The 17,072-nt window shown below is 38.8% G+C and overlaps 1 pseudogene; it reads right to left on the bottom strand.

Moving 5' to 3' along the window:
* Positions 1–8,464: 8,464 nt before the first annotated feature.
* LOC148998771 (autophagy-related protein 2-like) lies at positions 8,465–13,965 on the bottom strand (annotated as a pseudogene).
* Positions 13,966–17,072: the final 3,107 nt, after the last annotated feature.

The following is a 17,072-nucleotide window of genomic DNA, read 5'->3' as shown; positions in this document are numbered from 1 at the left end:
GAAAATGAGACACTCGTTCTGCATCCTCAAATGTCACCAACGCAGTACTGAATTTTGGGACGATGGTACGTGCTGTATAATCCAACGACAAAATAGAAGCAAATAATAAGTTTGAAATTAAGATAAAAGAGCAATACAAACGACAGATTATCAGTTAATGCATTTACCTTATATGAAGAATTATCAGTACTTACACCAAGTTGAACTGAATTTTGGGAGGAAGGTACGTGCTGTATAATCCAACGACAAAATAGAAGCAAATAATAAGTTTGAAATTATTTGCATAAATGAGCAATAGAAACGAGAGATTATCACTTAATGCATTTACCTTAGATGAAGAATTATCAGTACTCACACCAAGTTGAACTGAATTTTGGGAGGAAGGTACGTGCTGTATAATCCAACGACAAAATAGAAGCAAATAATAAGTTTGAAATTATTTACATAAATGAGCAATAGAAAGGAGAGATTATCACTTAATGCGATTTACCTTAGATGAAGAATTATCGGGACTTACACCAAGTTGAGCTGAATATTGGGAGGAAGGTAAGTCTTGTATAATCCAACAACACAAATAGTTAAGAGTAATTGTGCAACATCGGTAAAATTATATGAACAATGTCAATGTTTGGCTGAAAAATAAAATAAATTTACCTGAGTTGAGCATGTGTTATAGCCGTCAAACATTGACAAATAATCAGACTCTGGCAATGATACTTGTATGGAGCCCTGTCCTTCAACTAGGTTGACAGTCCTCTTCTTTTTACTTTTTTCATGCCAGGGCTTGATTCTTTTTCCGGATCCCCTTTTCGAGGCTGTTTTGGTTTTTAAGCTGTAGAAATTCTGTACGCTTCACCATTTACTTCGGAGGGTTGGTCAGTATGTGAAGGAACGTCTACATGTTCTAGATCGTTGACAATCCCATTCAGATGCTTACATAGTATGTTATAACCAAAACTTGTTTCACATGCTTGGTTAATGACTTTCAAAAATGACGGAGTAATTAGCCTAGTTCGCTGTAAGCAACTTACTTCTCCATCAGCCTCAAACCTTGCATCCCCTTCTCTTCGTGTCCCGTCAAGTATGTGCACATCTCGGGCTGATTTTCTCCATCTCATTAAAAAATATTTTATCGGAATGCACATGAGTTGGAGATAATGGAAAACTCTTAACATATGGGCACAACAGATCCCAACAGTCTCAAATTTCTTACAACTACATGTTACGCTTTCGGTCTCGTATTACGCAATACTCGTATGCTTTCCCAGCAAAGGAACCAGTTGCATCTGCCTTCAAAATCACATATTCAACATACATATTTGCGACATTCTGGCTGTTGATAGCGTGACTATCCACCAACTCAAACTCCTTCAAAAACTCTTTGAATATAGTTGGAGTATATAACTGGTAAGCTTGATTCAACATAGGTTTCAACGAATGTGCACCCCCAAGAACTTCGTTACGTGCATCAAATTCCTTTTTCAATTCATTTGCACGTTTTGCGTCCACAACATCCTGGAAATGTCTCATAAACCTTAGAAGATCAAGTTTGCGGCCAAGACATTGTTTCAAATCAGCATTAAAACTTTCAGCCAATCTGTGTGCTCCTCACACCTAGTGTGAAACAGGTTCTTCATGTAACAACATGCCCATTTCTCCCTTATTTCATATGTTCTATCTAGCCAACTAGTGTTTAGAACCCCTTGATTTTCTCTTAAATTGGTCCATGCATATTCAAATTCATCAACTTCGTATAATGGTATATGCATTTGTTCAAAATTTTGAAGAAGCGTGACTTGTCACTCATCAAATATCCATGGTGTTTCTTTGCATTTTGCAATAGATGCCAAGTGCACAATGCATGGCGTGTATTAGGTGCAACCTCAGTTAGTGCCCTCGCCATTGCAGCATCCTGATCAGTGAAGATTGTAATTGCCTTCTTATCACCGTTAACTCCAAAAAAGTTCGAAATAACCATACAAATGACTCTGTGGTCTCATCATATAGCAAGGCAGCTCCAAATACCACCAGAGTCCTATGATGATTAAATCCCACAAACACACCCAATGGTCTATTTTCTTTGTTTGTGCAGAAGGTAGTATCAAACACAACCACATCACCAAATAGTTGATAATCACATTGCATCTGTGGATCAGCCCAAAATATATTAGTCAATTTGTCCTCACTGTCCATCTGTACAGAATAAACAAATGCAGGGTTTAAGTTTCGTTGATTGTCTAAGTATAGCATCAAGCTCCCGGCATCCCCATATGCCAAATCACGCTGCCGTTTGTTATTCAAATAGTTTTGCAAATCTTTCTTTGTGAAGCCAAGATTTTCATTGCCCCCGCTTGCAAACCCATCAAATTAAATGTCATTCTTGTTCCCATTCCGGTTCAGCACCATTGCTATTTCCGTGGCTTGGGTACTTGATATTGCACGCTGGGAGCGCATCAAATGTGCAGCTTCTTCAACATGAAGAACATGGTTGTGTTCATCCACAAATTTGTCAACTACTAATCGTCCTTCATGATCTCTTTTTACAATCATCCTTGCTAAACAGCCTGTTCTAGTTTCGGGGCGATGTTGTTTCCCTTTCCCCTCTCTTTCTATTCGGTATCCTTCTTTACTACACAAGAAACAGCGTTGCACGATGACACTCTTATCTGCGTGCTCCTGTGTAAATAACTCTTCCGAACACCGAACCCACTCATGCGCCCATACTTATTATAACAGTCATACGCTTCATCAAATGATTTAAATTCCATGCCTAATCGAGGTGTCACATTGTCATCCATTGTTTGATGAAACTTTCATAGTAAACCACAAGTACACATTAATAAAAGTTAGGAATGGCCCGAAGATTTAAGATTCATAAACAACAAAGATGAAGCCTTAAGGTACAATATGACATGACAACTTCCGGGAACACAAATTTCTCGATGCATAAAACTTATAAGTAATTAAGTCGATGAGACAACGGTGCAATTTAAAATCGTATCACAAATTGATTTAATAAACTGAATAACAACGACTTACACAGTACATATGGACCCAAAACCAGGAAAATATAGAAGTCATTCGCTTTCATATGTAATGTGCACAATAAATATGGAAATGCATGAGAATTATAAATATCAAATTATCTAATATGAGAAATTTCCTTTATAATGGTAGCTCAGCTACAATATAACCATTTAACCATGATATAGTAGTAGACAAAATTGGGTTGTAGAAAGAGTAAAGTAGAATAACCAAGTCTGAGATATGTTGAACACAAAATCCAAATAGATGTATAAACAATCCTACTGATACAATTTACGGTCATACAAAGAATTAAAACACTGTACAAAATGGTCATACAAACAATTCCCACAGAACATATATATAAATTGTTGGTCATGACGAGATTTGCAGGGAAGTATAACATACCAATAATGGTCAGAATAAGATCTGGACGGAAATACAACTAGGTGCAAACGTATATGTGTATTCAACATCAATAAAATAGGATACACATATATAAAATTCAATCAAATAACAAACCATATCATTTTGTTCAATGTTAACTAAACGAAGTGATGTTTAAACTAATACATGCAACATCAACTTGGTCTACTTCAGTTATCTACGAAAATAAATTAATCTTCTTAATCCTTAAACCAAGCCATATATATATATATAGAGTATAGAGTATCGAATCACATCATATATTATTGTCCAAAAAAATCATTTCATGTGAATAGACGAAGTGAAAAAGTTGGGCATGTTGTGGACCAACGAATCAATGGATATTTGAAGTTTCATGGGTCACATTTCATAATATGTGGATTAAAGACAAATATAAATATGAGCAGCATAAATAGTGGCGTTTGTTATTCAAATATCACAACGAAGCCACTCTCTATACCAAATAACAGAAACAAAATGATCGGACTCACCAACCGCAATTTGAATGAGGTAAACGCCACCACTGAGTTGTTACAGTCTTGCTCTGCTTCAAAACAGAGGCTCAAATGGAGTTCTGTTAAGATTTTAGTGGTACTTGAATAATATTGTGGGAGAAACGTGAGAGCAGCTGATACTATCTACGATTTTGTTGTGTAAAACTTTCTTCCAAATCCAGAGTGACACCTGAATAACCACCCATTGCATTCACTTCTTTTTTGCTTCAACGAATACAAGTTTACCCAGATAACCAAAACCAATGCTTCAATCGATTCCAGAGAGCAAATGGAAAATCACTAATGTGCTTATACAGACAGAGAAGAAAATTTTCATTATACAGAAACCAAGACCAAAAATTGCAATTTTGCTTCCGAGGTGACAAGCGACAAGTAATGGCTCCCAGATTGGCGCCATTTTTTTGTTCACATCATTGTAATAGTGGCTTACCATGGTTAGTGAAACCCAATCAAATTGATCGAATCACCGTCGGCCAGTCTGATGAGGGTAAAAGAGAGCAGGGCTGGACTAAATTTGGGCTCAATAGAGTTCACAATATGTGGACACATGAACAATTTGATTCAGGATTCATATGGGCCTGGGCCTAGCCCATATTTACAACAAATAAATAGCTCATTTAATGTTTCCTTCTCCATTTGAATTATCAAGTTCAATCGTATCCTCTCTCTCACCAAAGTTGCAGATTTCAGCCCTAGAAGCAGCAACGAGGAGGCTAAGAGAAATATTCCCGGTTACCATATACAAGGAGAAGAAGAATGGTGTTAAGGTTATGAAGAAGGGGTCGGAACGTTTTAGAGCAAACGTTCCAGGTATCTGGTGTTAAGGTTATGAAGAAGAATAAACAGTCTCCACAGTTTCCAGATTCGACTCTTCCATCTTTCCTGCGCTTCTTACTTCGCTTCTTCTTGGTGTCTCACTTGTTAAGAATATTTTGTTCGGTTAACGAGTAAGATTTACCTTATCAATCCACATGTTTATCTGAGAATTTCTGGAATGTTAACCTAAATTATTTTGGGTGTTGTTCAGTAAATGGAATCTGGTGTATGGGAATTGCTGTAAAATAGCATGTTTTATTAAGTACCACCAGCATAGTTGTACATAGCATTCTTTAATTCCCATTACTTTTTAATTGATTACAAAGTTAATCAGTATGAACCAAAGTCAGGTAGGTTTAAAATTTGTAAAAAAAGTGTTTTTGTTCTGGATGAATTTTATAGTAATAATAATAATAATAAAATTACTAATAATTATAAACCAGTTCACTCATGCCCGTCATGGTTGTTCTTAAACTTCCCCTTGTTGGTTTAGTATTTATGTTCTTCGTACATAGTTGAAGTGGATTTCAGGGTAAATGAGGGCAGGACCAAAAATTAAATGCTTCAATAGAGGCCAATCTAGCATATCACATTCAATGAGGGTTCAAGTTGTTGTGTAATTTATCTCAAACAATTACTTGGAATTCACTTCTCCCGATACAGTGATTATGAGTCTACCAATATCAGAGCCAATCACATCCACTTTTGGTACAAACAATCTTCCCTTACTTTCCGTTGTGAATCTGTATGCTTTTTGAATAATGTAAACCAACTCCCGTTGCATTTGGTTTCAGCTTCTTACTATCCTGTAACAATTCACACTGGGTTTACTCGCAATATCTACGTATATGTGTACTTGAAAGTCTGCGTTTAAAATAATACATTGTCTTCGCAAAGGGGCAACATTTGTATAGGTCTATATAAAACTCAATAACTAATGTGTTTTCAAATATTCATTTTGCTGCAGTTCAGTGATACGAAACAGCGAAATGGGTGGATGCTATTGTGAAGATGGGTCATCTACAAGTATGGAGCAACCAACTCCATTATGCTATTGCGGGCAAGGGAGGATGTTGCTCCTCACTTCAAATACAAAAAAAAATCCAGGTCGGAGATTTTATAGGTGCCCAAATGGTGTAAAGCATCCATTTTCTTTTATTTGGGTAGATCAGATGTGTGGCAGTGAAGCAGCAACGTATGTACATTCTACAGCTTCAACGTCTTACGAAAGTGTGAATAGTCGAGGACATGAGGTGAGATTGCCACCAAAATTTGACGACCGACGTCGCAATCCGATGAATTTGGATGCTGCAAGGCGAACCCTTAATCATCAACGGCAAAATCAAAGACTGTTGGACAAAATTACATTGGAACATCTTGTAATTTTGTTCTTATGTGTTTGGCTATTCTTACTTTCTTGTTATGTACTTTATTCAAGAAACATTTAACCCCCGTACGTTCAATGTCACTACTGTAACATATACGGTAGGACAATAGTAAACTGGATGGGTAGTTCAGTACTTTATTTCAAAAAAATGTACTCTATCTATGTCAAACACTTATCACAATGTATTTGTAGGGTTGGAAGTAGTTGTCAAAACAAGTTCACCTCTAATGTATGATATTGTACCGAATCAATTATATAATACGTTGATATATATTGTCCATATGAGAGTTAAGCGGTGATGAAACACATAATTCAACCCATATATGGTTTAAATTTTTTAAATTATTGATTCCCTTTTATTAGTGTTACATCTGTGGCTTTAAACATTACTGTAAGTCTTCAATTTATAATTTCAGTGACTATAACAGTGTGATGGAACATATTAATTTGACTACGAACCCAAATCAATTCACCGCTGTTTTGTTATGTGAACACATACCAAAGGGAATGATTCTCTTTTAAACGGCAGCAACCCGTTTCGTCTGGGAACACAGAGAGCAAATGGGCCGATTCCCTTTTAAGGGGAACCAGCCCGTTTCGTATGTGAACACAGAGGCAATGGGGCAGTTCCCTTTTAAAGGGAACCAGCCCGTTTCGTCTGATGAACACGAGAAGACAAATGGGCCGATCCCCGCCGTTTTTTGGCCGGAGCATGGGCCGTTCCTTTTAAGGGAACCGTTGACCGGGAACACGAGACAATGGGGCGGTTCCCTTTAAAGGGAACCAGCCCCTTTGATGAACACAGAGGCGAAATGGGCCGATTCCCTTTTAAAGGGAACCAGCCCGTTTCGTCTGGGAACACAGAGAGCAAATGGGCCGATTCCCTTTTAAGGGGAACCAGCCCGTTTCGTATGTGAACACGGAGGCGAAACGGGCCAGTTCCCTTTTAAAGGGAACCAGCCCGTTTCGTCTGGGAACACAGAGAGCAAATGGGCCGATTCCCTTTTAAGGGGAACCAGCCCGCTTTCGTATGTGAACACAGAGAGCGAACGGGCCGCTTCCCTTTAAAGGGAACCAGCCCCGTTCCTTTTGAACCGATGGATGAACACAGAGAGCAAATGGGCCGATTCCCTTTAAAGGGAACCAGCCCGTTTCGTCCGATGAACACAGAGAGCAAATGGGCCGATTCCCTTTTAACGGGAACCAGCCCGTTCGTATGATGAACACGAGAGCGAAATGGGCCGATTCCCTTTTAAAGGAACCAGCCCGTTCGTCCGATGAACACAGAGAGCAAATGGGCCGATTCCCTTTTAAAGGGAACCAGCCCGTTTCCGTATGTGAACACAGAGAAAATGGGCCGATTCCCTTTTAAAGGGAACCAGCCCGTTTCGTCGATGAACACAGAGAGCAAATGGGCCGATTCCCTTTAAAGGGAACCAGCCCGTTTCGTCTGATGAACACAGAGAGCAAATGGGCCGATTCCCTTTTAAAGGGAACCAGCCCGTTTCGTCTGATGAACACAGAGAGCAAATGGGCCGATTCCCTTTTAAAGGGAACCAGCCCGTTTCGTCTGATGAACACACAGAGCAAATGGGCCGATTCCCTTTTAAAGGGAACCAGCCCGTTTCGCCCGATGAACACAGAGAGCAAATGGGCCGATTCCCTTTAAAAGGGAACCAGCCCGTTTCGTCTGTGAACACAGAGAGCAAATGGGCCGATTCCCTTTTAAAGGGAACCATCCCGTTTCGTCAGTGAACACAGAGAGCAAATGGGCCAATTCCCTTTTAAAGGGAACCAACCCGTTTCGTGAACACAGAGACCAAATGGGCCGATTCCCTTTTAAAGGGAACCAGCCCGTTTCGTCTGTGAACACAGAGAGCAAATGGGCCAATTCCCTTTTAAAAGGAACCAGCCCGTTTCGTCTGTGAACACAGAGACCAAATGGGCCGATTCCGTTTAAAAGGGAACCAGCCCGTTTCGTCTGTGAACACAGAGAGCAAATGGGCCGATTCAACATTTAAAAGGGAACCAACCCGCTTCGTTTGTCAACACAGAGAGAAAATACGTTGACGAACTTTAAAAGGGAACCAAGTACTTTCTTCATGAGAACACATACACCAATGGGGTTGGTTCCCATTTCATCCGGAGATCAAAAAGTATCAAATTCCCTGTTACGAAAAAATAAAAAGGGAACTAGCACATTTTCACGTTCATACAAAAGAAAAAATAACACTTTCAATAGGCGAAAATGCCGTTCACATATGAATGTATGCTTTATTTGCATTGTAACAAAAATGCGTGAACCTGTCGGTGCGGCAAGATATTCAATTCACTTGTTAACAAAGAAATTAACCGATCGGACAATGTAGTCAAATACTAATGTGAATGTGTTGTTTCATCTAAGTCCATGTAAGAGAATTTATTTACATTAACTCCGGGGATATAAAAGAAAAGAATCCAGTCAGTGAGAAGGTTTAGTGAACATATTAAAATGGATCCTAGATCAACTCAGAGGGGTAACAACGAATTGCACACATAGAAGAATCAGCTGTGGTGCCTTTCATGGGGTGGTGATTCAACGTGGTGTTGTATCTGGCCACAGAGTGCAACACAAGTGCTGATCAAATATCCACAAGACAAATATTGAACCACATAAGGTTTTCCATGGAGGTTCAACTTTCTCTCCTCTGTGTGTCACCATCAGATTCACCACCTATCATAGAGAAAGAAGGTAACCAGTACTAAATTGTTAGTACACGTAATGAATAGAAAAATCCAGTCAGTCTGAAACAGAATGTGTCCGTATTAAAGAAACGCCTGCAACAGCAGAAGAACATTCTCACCACAATATCAAAGAAGAACATAGTCACCCGGGCCGATTCCCCTGCTGGTAACTGAACATGTGTTAGCAAAAATTGGATTTTATAAATTAGACATATTGGAAGTATCATAATTGTTTCACTATGGCATTGAACATAATGATTTCTTCTATATTTGATAATTAGGTTGCTTTTTAGTTCCTACTTCTTAATACCAGACCACGAAGGATGACAATATTGCATGGCAACAAGGATTCCTGATCAATGCAAGAAAACAAAAGACAATGTGTAACAACTATAATGAAGTCATTGTTGGAGGAAAGGCATGGTTGAAAGGGGTTGGTTCCCTTTAAAAATACGACATTTGACGATGTTGATCCTTGAATAAATATATTGGAGAAAATAAGTGATGCTCCTACTTATCACCCAAATAGTAGATATCATGGTTTACCGCTGAATTAAACAAACTTTGTGAATGACAGACCAAAACTGGCAAGTTTAATGCAGTAATGCGATGAATAAGCTCAACCAATTGAAATAGCAAGAAAAGGGCAAAAAGGCCAACAATCACAATAACCGTTTGGATATTTGAAGATGGGGATAATACAATCCTAAACTGTAAGTTTGTAAGTCAAATAATGACACTAATGTGAGGAATGGATATTGGAACTCCAAATATAGACAACAAATACTAGTCATAATACCAATGATTCAATATTCTCAAGCAGTAGGTGCAGACAATTAGTAGACTGTACAATGAAAAAGAAACATATAAAACCACCTGGAAATAAGGAAGCAATGCCTCTTCTACGATAGCACTCCCACCAAACTGACTGGTCTTCTCTGGAGGCATTTTTGACTCATCAAAATCCCGAGCCACATTTGGAGACTGGTCTATTGATGATCCTTTAACCCCAAAGAAGATGATTAGAAAATCAAGTTGATCTTCATGAAGATGCACTAGCATAGGAAGGAATGCGATGGTTAACCTGGATCGAAAAACCAAAACATAGCCATGCTTCAGAAACTTATAATCAGTTCACTGTCTACTGGACAACGAGGTTGGAATCTATATTGTACATCCAAAACTATTGTCATGGTTTTCACTAGGTCATATGGTACTCTATTATTGTTGTAAATGGAATCGAAATCCAATTACACTAGCACATTAAGGCCAAAAGTTGAAGGTCATAAATCACTACTCTTAATCTAGGGCCTTCTAGGATCAAGATTCCAATTAAAATGCTTCAGGTGTTTTAATGATGCAAAACACAAAACAAGTTCAATTCGAAATAGCCATTACTGTAAACAAGAATCCAATACCAATTCAAGCCATTATTGCACAACAGATTATCTTTCATATGCCAACTACCCCAATGAGGAACATTTAAGTATCTAAGCAAAAGATTTGAAGTAGAGGCTTTCAAGAGAAAACCTACAAAGTTAAGAGCCGCCCAAGATTGATTTTTATATGACATAATGCATTGAAAAATGTATTTAACCATATTAGTAATTGAGATGATGCCTCCAAGGTTCCAATGATGCAAAGTATTTATTATACCGTTTTTATAAAAGGACAAATCAAAAGGACCCCAAAAAAAATTAAACCTCACAAACAGATTGTGAAAGGGATCATGGCCAAAATGGTATTTTGTTTTACGGTTAATGTTATTTACGTCTGTGTTTTCTTCTACGGTCAAACAATTGACTTTTTATGTTACATTTGGCAGGGCTAGGAGTAGAACCAAGGCTAGGGATAGGGACAGGGCAACCTGTCCCGACCTGGCCTAATCAAAGAATATCGAGGCGGGTTTTGGGCTTGCTTGGCTCGTCTGGGTTCAGGAACAAAGACAAGAATTTTAGGCCTTGAGTCAAGGCCGAGGCTGGAATGGGCTTTTAGCTAAGAGCATTTGGGGCTGGATTGGGTTTTAAAAAGCCAGACCAGCCTGTCCTTGTTGCAGCCCCATATTCATGTTTTTATCATTACTTAAAACCCGGAACCGCTGGTAAATGCCTCAAAAATTGCACTTTACAGATGAAATTTTAAATTAAATATATCCAGCATCAAAGAGGTTAAAAGCTAAGTTGAGAGCAGAGAATAAACGAAAAATCTAAATCTGAACATACCGGTACTCCTCAACAGGAGTAGAAGGATCTGGTATGACAGATTCCAAATCCAACCTGAAAGCTTTGGCAGAGGACTCTCTAGGGTGATCCTTTGAATGATAATCTCCTAAAACCTTCAACATTAAAAGGATAAGCATTATTCAAATGTCTGAATCCTATAAATGAGAGTGTCAGTATAAATTAAACTTCAAGCATAAAATGTCATAGAGCTATACCAACTTCCAGGGTGCTCTCTTGCTGCTATCAAGAAGATGAAAATCCTGAACTGAAAGAGAAAGTTTTGACATGCATATTTCACCATCAGGAAACATATCATACCGAAGATCCATCTTACATAATTCAAGCTCTAAACAAACAAGAGCATCTCTCGCCACTTGTATTCATGGTGCTTGTGGTAAGCGATGCACTCCTCCCCGAGTCATCCCGGTCCGGTCCCCATCATACATTCGCCACCTCATGCCAATATTCTTGAGAAGTAGTCTTCCCTTTGCCTTGGAGATTCCACCAGAACTTGTAGATGGAACCTCACTTTCTAAGAACTGGAATTCTTCAGGATGGTCACCTACATGTGAAATATGGTTTTCTAAAATTATCAGTGAGGTATCCTGATACCATCCACTACTTCCATTTCCACCTTGGGCCACACTGCTTGATTTGTATCCAGCATTCTGAGGCAAGGACTGGTTGGTTGCAGATAACTCTGATGGAGGGCATGATTCGGATAAGTAATAGCCTTCTCTAAATTCTGGAAAACCCTCACCATGTAGGGATGATGCATGAGGGATTCCCACCCCTCGTCCTGACATTGATTCATTAAAAGATAAACTATGTGAAAAAGCTCCAGCATGACACATATGTAAATCATCTCCAACCAGCGCTCCATCAAGGGAAAAACAGAATTGGGATCCACAGGTATTACATGTGCTTGAACTGATCTTGTCAACATGAAATGCATCCTCACATATCTCATCCATCAGACCCACCACAGAACCACAGTTTGAGTCTAGACTTGAAGCATGGTTTCCAGGAGGTGATGAGGCAGCACTGCCTTCAGAGATTATTGTCTCAGAAATCAAATCATCCCTATCAAGTGCCTGCTGAACATCATTCCACCTAGACTGCAAATGCACAACTGATTCATCCACATCAGGTGCAAAAAGGTGCTGCAGTTGAGCAACCAAATGAAGAAGACCAGATGTTGTATCATGGCAAGTCTCCAAGTTAATATGAGATTCAGAACATTCTACTTCCCATAAGAGGCCATTCTTACAGTTTGTTCTCAACATTGCTTCTACAAGTGCCTCCCTAGCCACTTTAACATAACCCATCTTGCGAAGATGTTCCACACTGTAGGTACTTTTAGCATTCTTGGATCCAGATAATGCACAAAGAAGAAGCCCTAGATCTTGCACCCTTATTTTGTAATCACTGTCTATAGAATTTGACGTAGTTTGATTAGAAATATTCAATGAAGCAGCAGCCAACAGACATGCCACATACAGTTGTCCTGACTCTTCACCGGTCACCAAATTTTTTATGTAGGGCTCGTAACTCAAAGCAGCATCCACCAAGTTAAAGGCAAAAGTCACTTCATAAGGTGAATCATCCACAACTGATTCCTTGTTTGAGTTCTTGCTCTGTGTCATCAGAAGGTAAGCTGAAAAACTAGGTTATTGAATTCAACCAATCCAAACGACCACCTGGTGCACCTATTGTACCGCTTCTGATGGTTATAGACGTAATACATTGGAAACTCTGGGGGTCCCAGAAGTGCACAACAGCAGTACCAGCAGAACCAGCAGATAATACATTGGCACCTTCACCATCACCACGGCCAATTGTAGAGTTGCTACAAGAGATTAGCAGAAGCTCCTTAGATGGAGCTCCCGTGATTGAACCCCAAAGTCCACATTCGCCATGGCCCAACCAAACAAAATTTAGCATCACTAATCCCTCCAATATTTGCAACAGATAATAACTCAAACTTCTGTACTTTCAACTTCAAACTATAACAGGAGCCTGGAAGTTCCGTCTGCAAGGAAGATTTTATATCCTCCACCTTATCTTATCCACATCAATCAGTATTTCGACAGATTCACATTCAGCAAGGATCGACAATTGTTCTGCTTCTCTCCTTGGATTGTCACATGGAGCAGCACTGTTATCACTAGCCATGAATGTTAAACCATCTAAAATCTGACTAAGAAGGCAATGTATATCCTTATACTGAGAATTGTTAAGGTGGATTGAAACAGAAGTAAGATGGAAATGCAGGAAAAATGCAGAGCTCAAAATCATCTCTTGTCGTGTATGAGAATGTGTATTCTCCACATCCTTCATAGTGGTTACAGATGCAAATTCAGAACCATAATCCATCACCTTATTTCGACTCATTGAACACTGGGCAGTAGCTAAGGACTGACCCTTCTTCGCCATCCAAGGACCAGTAACAGGACCCTCCTGCCAAGACATAGTAACGCCAGGATAACGACCTCTCCTGCTAATTCTTGAGAAAAACTTATGGGCAGAGAAAGCATGCTTCTGGATGAGTGAGTCATTGCCAATAGGAACTTTACAAGAATTAATGAAATAAAGAAAAATATTCCCAAAGTCCAAATGGATGGAACCAGAAGCCCCAGACGAATCTGCCTTTTGACTGCCATCTTGAATTTTTTCCTTTGTCACTGGTGTACAGAAGTCAATTGCAATAAACTGATCCCAGGAAGTATAGCATCCGAAATTAAGAAAATTGCAATTATTACCTGCAACTATTATTTAATAAGGAAAAGTGGATAGATAAATTCTTGTGAGCACAACAATTACCTGCAATATGAGAACTGCATCTCCACATTTTGCATTTAGATAGTGTAAACTTTTGTCATCACATTCATGCTTTTGCTCTTCATCATGAAAGGAAAGTACAAGAGAAATCCCATTAACAGTTGCCTTTAGGTTTGTCTCGACATGCTTCTGATCTGCACATGTATATGATAATAAAATAGATAAAGAAATAAATACGCATGGGTTACCCCAGAACAATAATCAAGTGTCACATGTTAAGAACACAGGGACCTCAGGACATAAGATGACAGTGTGGATACCGATATTAGAATGTTGATCAAGAACATACCAGTGGGAATTTGCAATGATCCAGAAGCAAGACTGGATGCAGCAGTTATTGCGCTCAAAACAGAACATGTCAAGTTCCATATACCATCATGGCCAATCTTGATCGAGAATTCCTCATTCCATCAAAGCATTCAAAAAATTGATCTATGCTGCAAATAACAGAAAGGCATAATAACTTCTGTTAATAACTCCTCATTGAGGTTATGCTAAACTACCCTTGACTAATACATAAACTACCCTTGACTAGGACTCAGACACTACAACTACTTGATGTATCTTCATGGTAAAATCTAACTTTCTCTTTGGGGTTTGCAAACTAGTCTCAGTTAGGCAGATGGACATTTGCAATTTTCTTTCAAATAATTAAGAGTAACTAAACATATTCAGCTCTAAGGCATATCTACTTAATCACATCATACAAATGGACACTTTATTATTTAAATTAAACTTTATAAGCAGAAGGCTGCTAATAAGTTCCTTGCAAATAACATTACCTTATCCTTTTATGATTTGAGGAACTCAATCATTCAGCAAGCTATTTAAAGATTCAGCAAGCTATATAAAGAATCAGAAGAACCATCTGAGTGCTCCGATAAATCCGAAAGCTGCAAGTCTTTTGCAATTTGATCTACGCGCCGACGGATATACCGTACATCACCCCTGAGGATAGCAAATTCTCTCTCAAATCTTGACAATCTAGCTCCATCCGGCTGATCAACACCCTCACCAACCGGTGCTCCTACATTTGCACCCTCTGCTCCTACATCTCCCAATGGTATTCCAAACCGAAAATTACTGGCAGATATTTTTGCATCTTTCTTCTTCATCTTCTTCTTCTTCTTCTTCTTCCCCACTTCAGAATCCACCGCTGACAGATGAATATGATAATGCTCAAAAATGTGTGTCAACAGTTTGCCATAGGGGAGAGCCCGATTAGGTGCCAATCTAGCGTACTGCATCATTTTCATAATGATGTACGGTAGGTTCAACTTGTTACCTGTATGCACACAATAGGTGACATAAGCTTCAAATGAATTTAAGGTGTCATGGTGACCACTGCGAGGTACAACATTGTGTTGCACAATGTATGCAATGGCGTGCGGAAGTGGTTTCAGCTGCCTCAACTTCACATGCCTCGTGTCACCCGTATAATTCAGCATTATATCCCTATATGTCACATCCACATTAATCAAGTCATCGAACTTCTTCTTAGGCTCCCAGAATACTTTTGCACCTTCATTTGAGATTTGTAGAATCTCAGCTAACTTACAAATATCAAACTTTATTTGCACCCCTTTAACTTTGCTTATGGCTCCAATCTCTTCCCCAACTCCTTGGACAATCAAATTCTTATAAAACTCTTTCACCAAGTCCTCATAACACTTGGTATTTACCTCAAGTATTTTTTCCCAACCGATCTCTCTAAATCTGGCTGCTAGACCTACAGCCTCGAAAGAAGGAATGTCCACTTCCCTTCCTTCAGCTATAGCTTGCTTATTTAATCTTCTGGGATTGCATTGGGGATCATCATCATTGAACCAGCCCCTTTCTTCATCAGCTTCTACCACTGATTTCCCCTTATCCTTTGCCATAGCCTTCCGCTTTGATGGCACATGCTTTCCAGTTGCTGCCATCTTACGGCCCATATACTACTCCAACTCTAATTGCTGCACATATCAAAAAACATATTGGATAATCAACATTTAACACAAATTAAAGTAAACTATAACAAATTTAACATGCAGCCCTAAACTGTAAAATAATAAACAAAAGGGTCCAACCAAATTTAACACAAATTTAACATGCAGCCCTAAACCGTAAAATAAAAAACTAAATGATAGATGCTGTGGCTAATCACATTCAACATGCAAATCCAAACTAATTGGCAGCATAAAACTTCATCAATAATACCAACTCAAACTAATTGGCAGCATAAAACTTCATCAAGTCAGTAATAGATGTCGTCTCTAAGGAAAAGACTGTTATGCTAGTCATGCACAAGTGTTATTGACATACTTTTAGAAAGGAAATGTGCCACTAACCACACCTATCAAACAACTGACCCAGGGGTAAACTTGTTCAAGACAAGACTTACAATAAATAGATAAACAAATTGCACCAATTAAACCCACTTGAAGAAGGAGACAAATGACAACCCAGATACACCCAGTGACCCTTCATTATACAAGGTCACCGTTCAAAATAGCAGCTCAAAAATTTAAACTAACCATTCTCTCTGCAGATTTACCAATTGAAATGAGAACCATTAAGACACTCTAAAAGTTTACCCAAATGCATCAATTTTATGCGGGAGATACGAAAGGTGCTAGTGTAATTGGATTTCAGATTCCATTTACAACAATAATAGAGTACCATATGACCTAGTGAAAACCATGACAATAGTTTTGGATGTACAATATAGATTCCAACCTCGTTGTCCAGTAGACAGTGAACTGATTATAAGTTTCTGAAGCATGGCTATGTTTTGGTTTTTCGATCCAGTTAACCATTGCATTCCTTCCTATGCTAGTGCATCTTCATGAAGATCAACTTGATTTTCTAATCAACTTCTTTGGGGGTAAAGGATCATCAACAGACCAGTCTCCAAATGTGGCTCAGGATTTTGATGAGTCAAAAATGCCTCCGAGAAGACAAGTCATGGTGGGAGTGATATCGTAGAAGAGGCATTGCTTCCTTATTTCCGGGTGGTTTTATATGTTTCTTTTTCATTGTACAGTCTACTAATTGTCTGCACCTACTACTAATCATTGGTATTATGACTAGTATTTGTTGTCTATATTTGGAGTTCCAATATCCATTCCACACATT

Source organism: Hakea prostrata, unplaced genomic scaffold (genome assembly GCF_041222555.1).
Source record: "Hakea prostrata isolate BN-2017 unplaced genomic scaffold, UWA_Hpros_2 contig_144, whole genome shotgun sequence".
In the NCBI taxonomy this organism is placed as follows: Eukaryota; Viridiplantae; Streptophyta; class Magnoliopsida; order Proteales; family Proteaceae; genus Hakea; species Hakea prostrata.
Note: the sequence above shows the minus strand (reverse complement) of the source record. Positions and strands in the feature narration are given on the sequence as shown.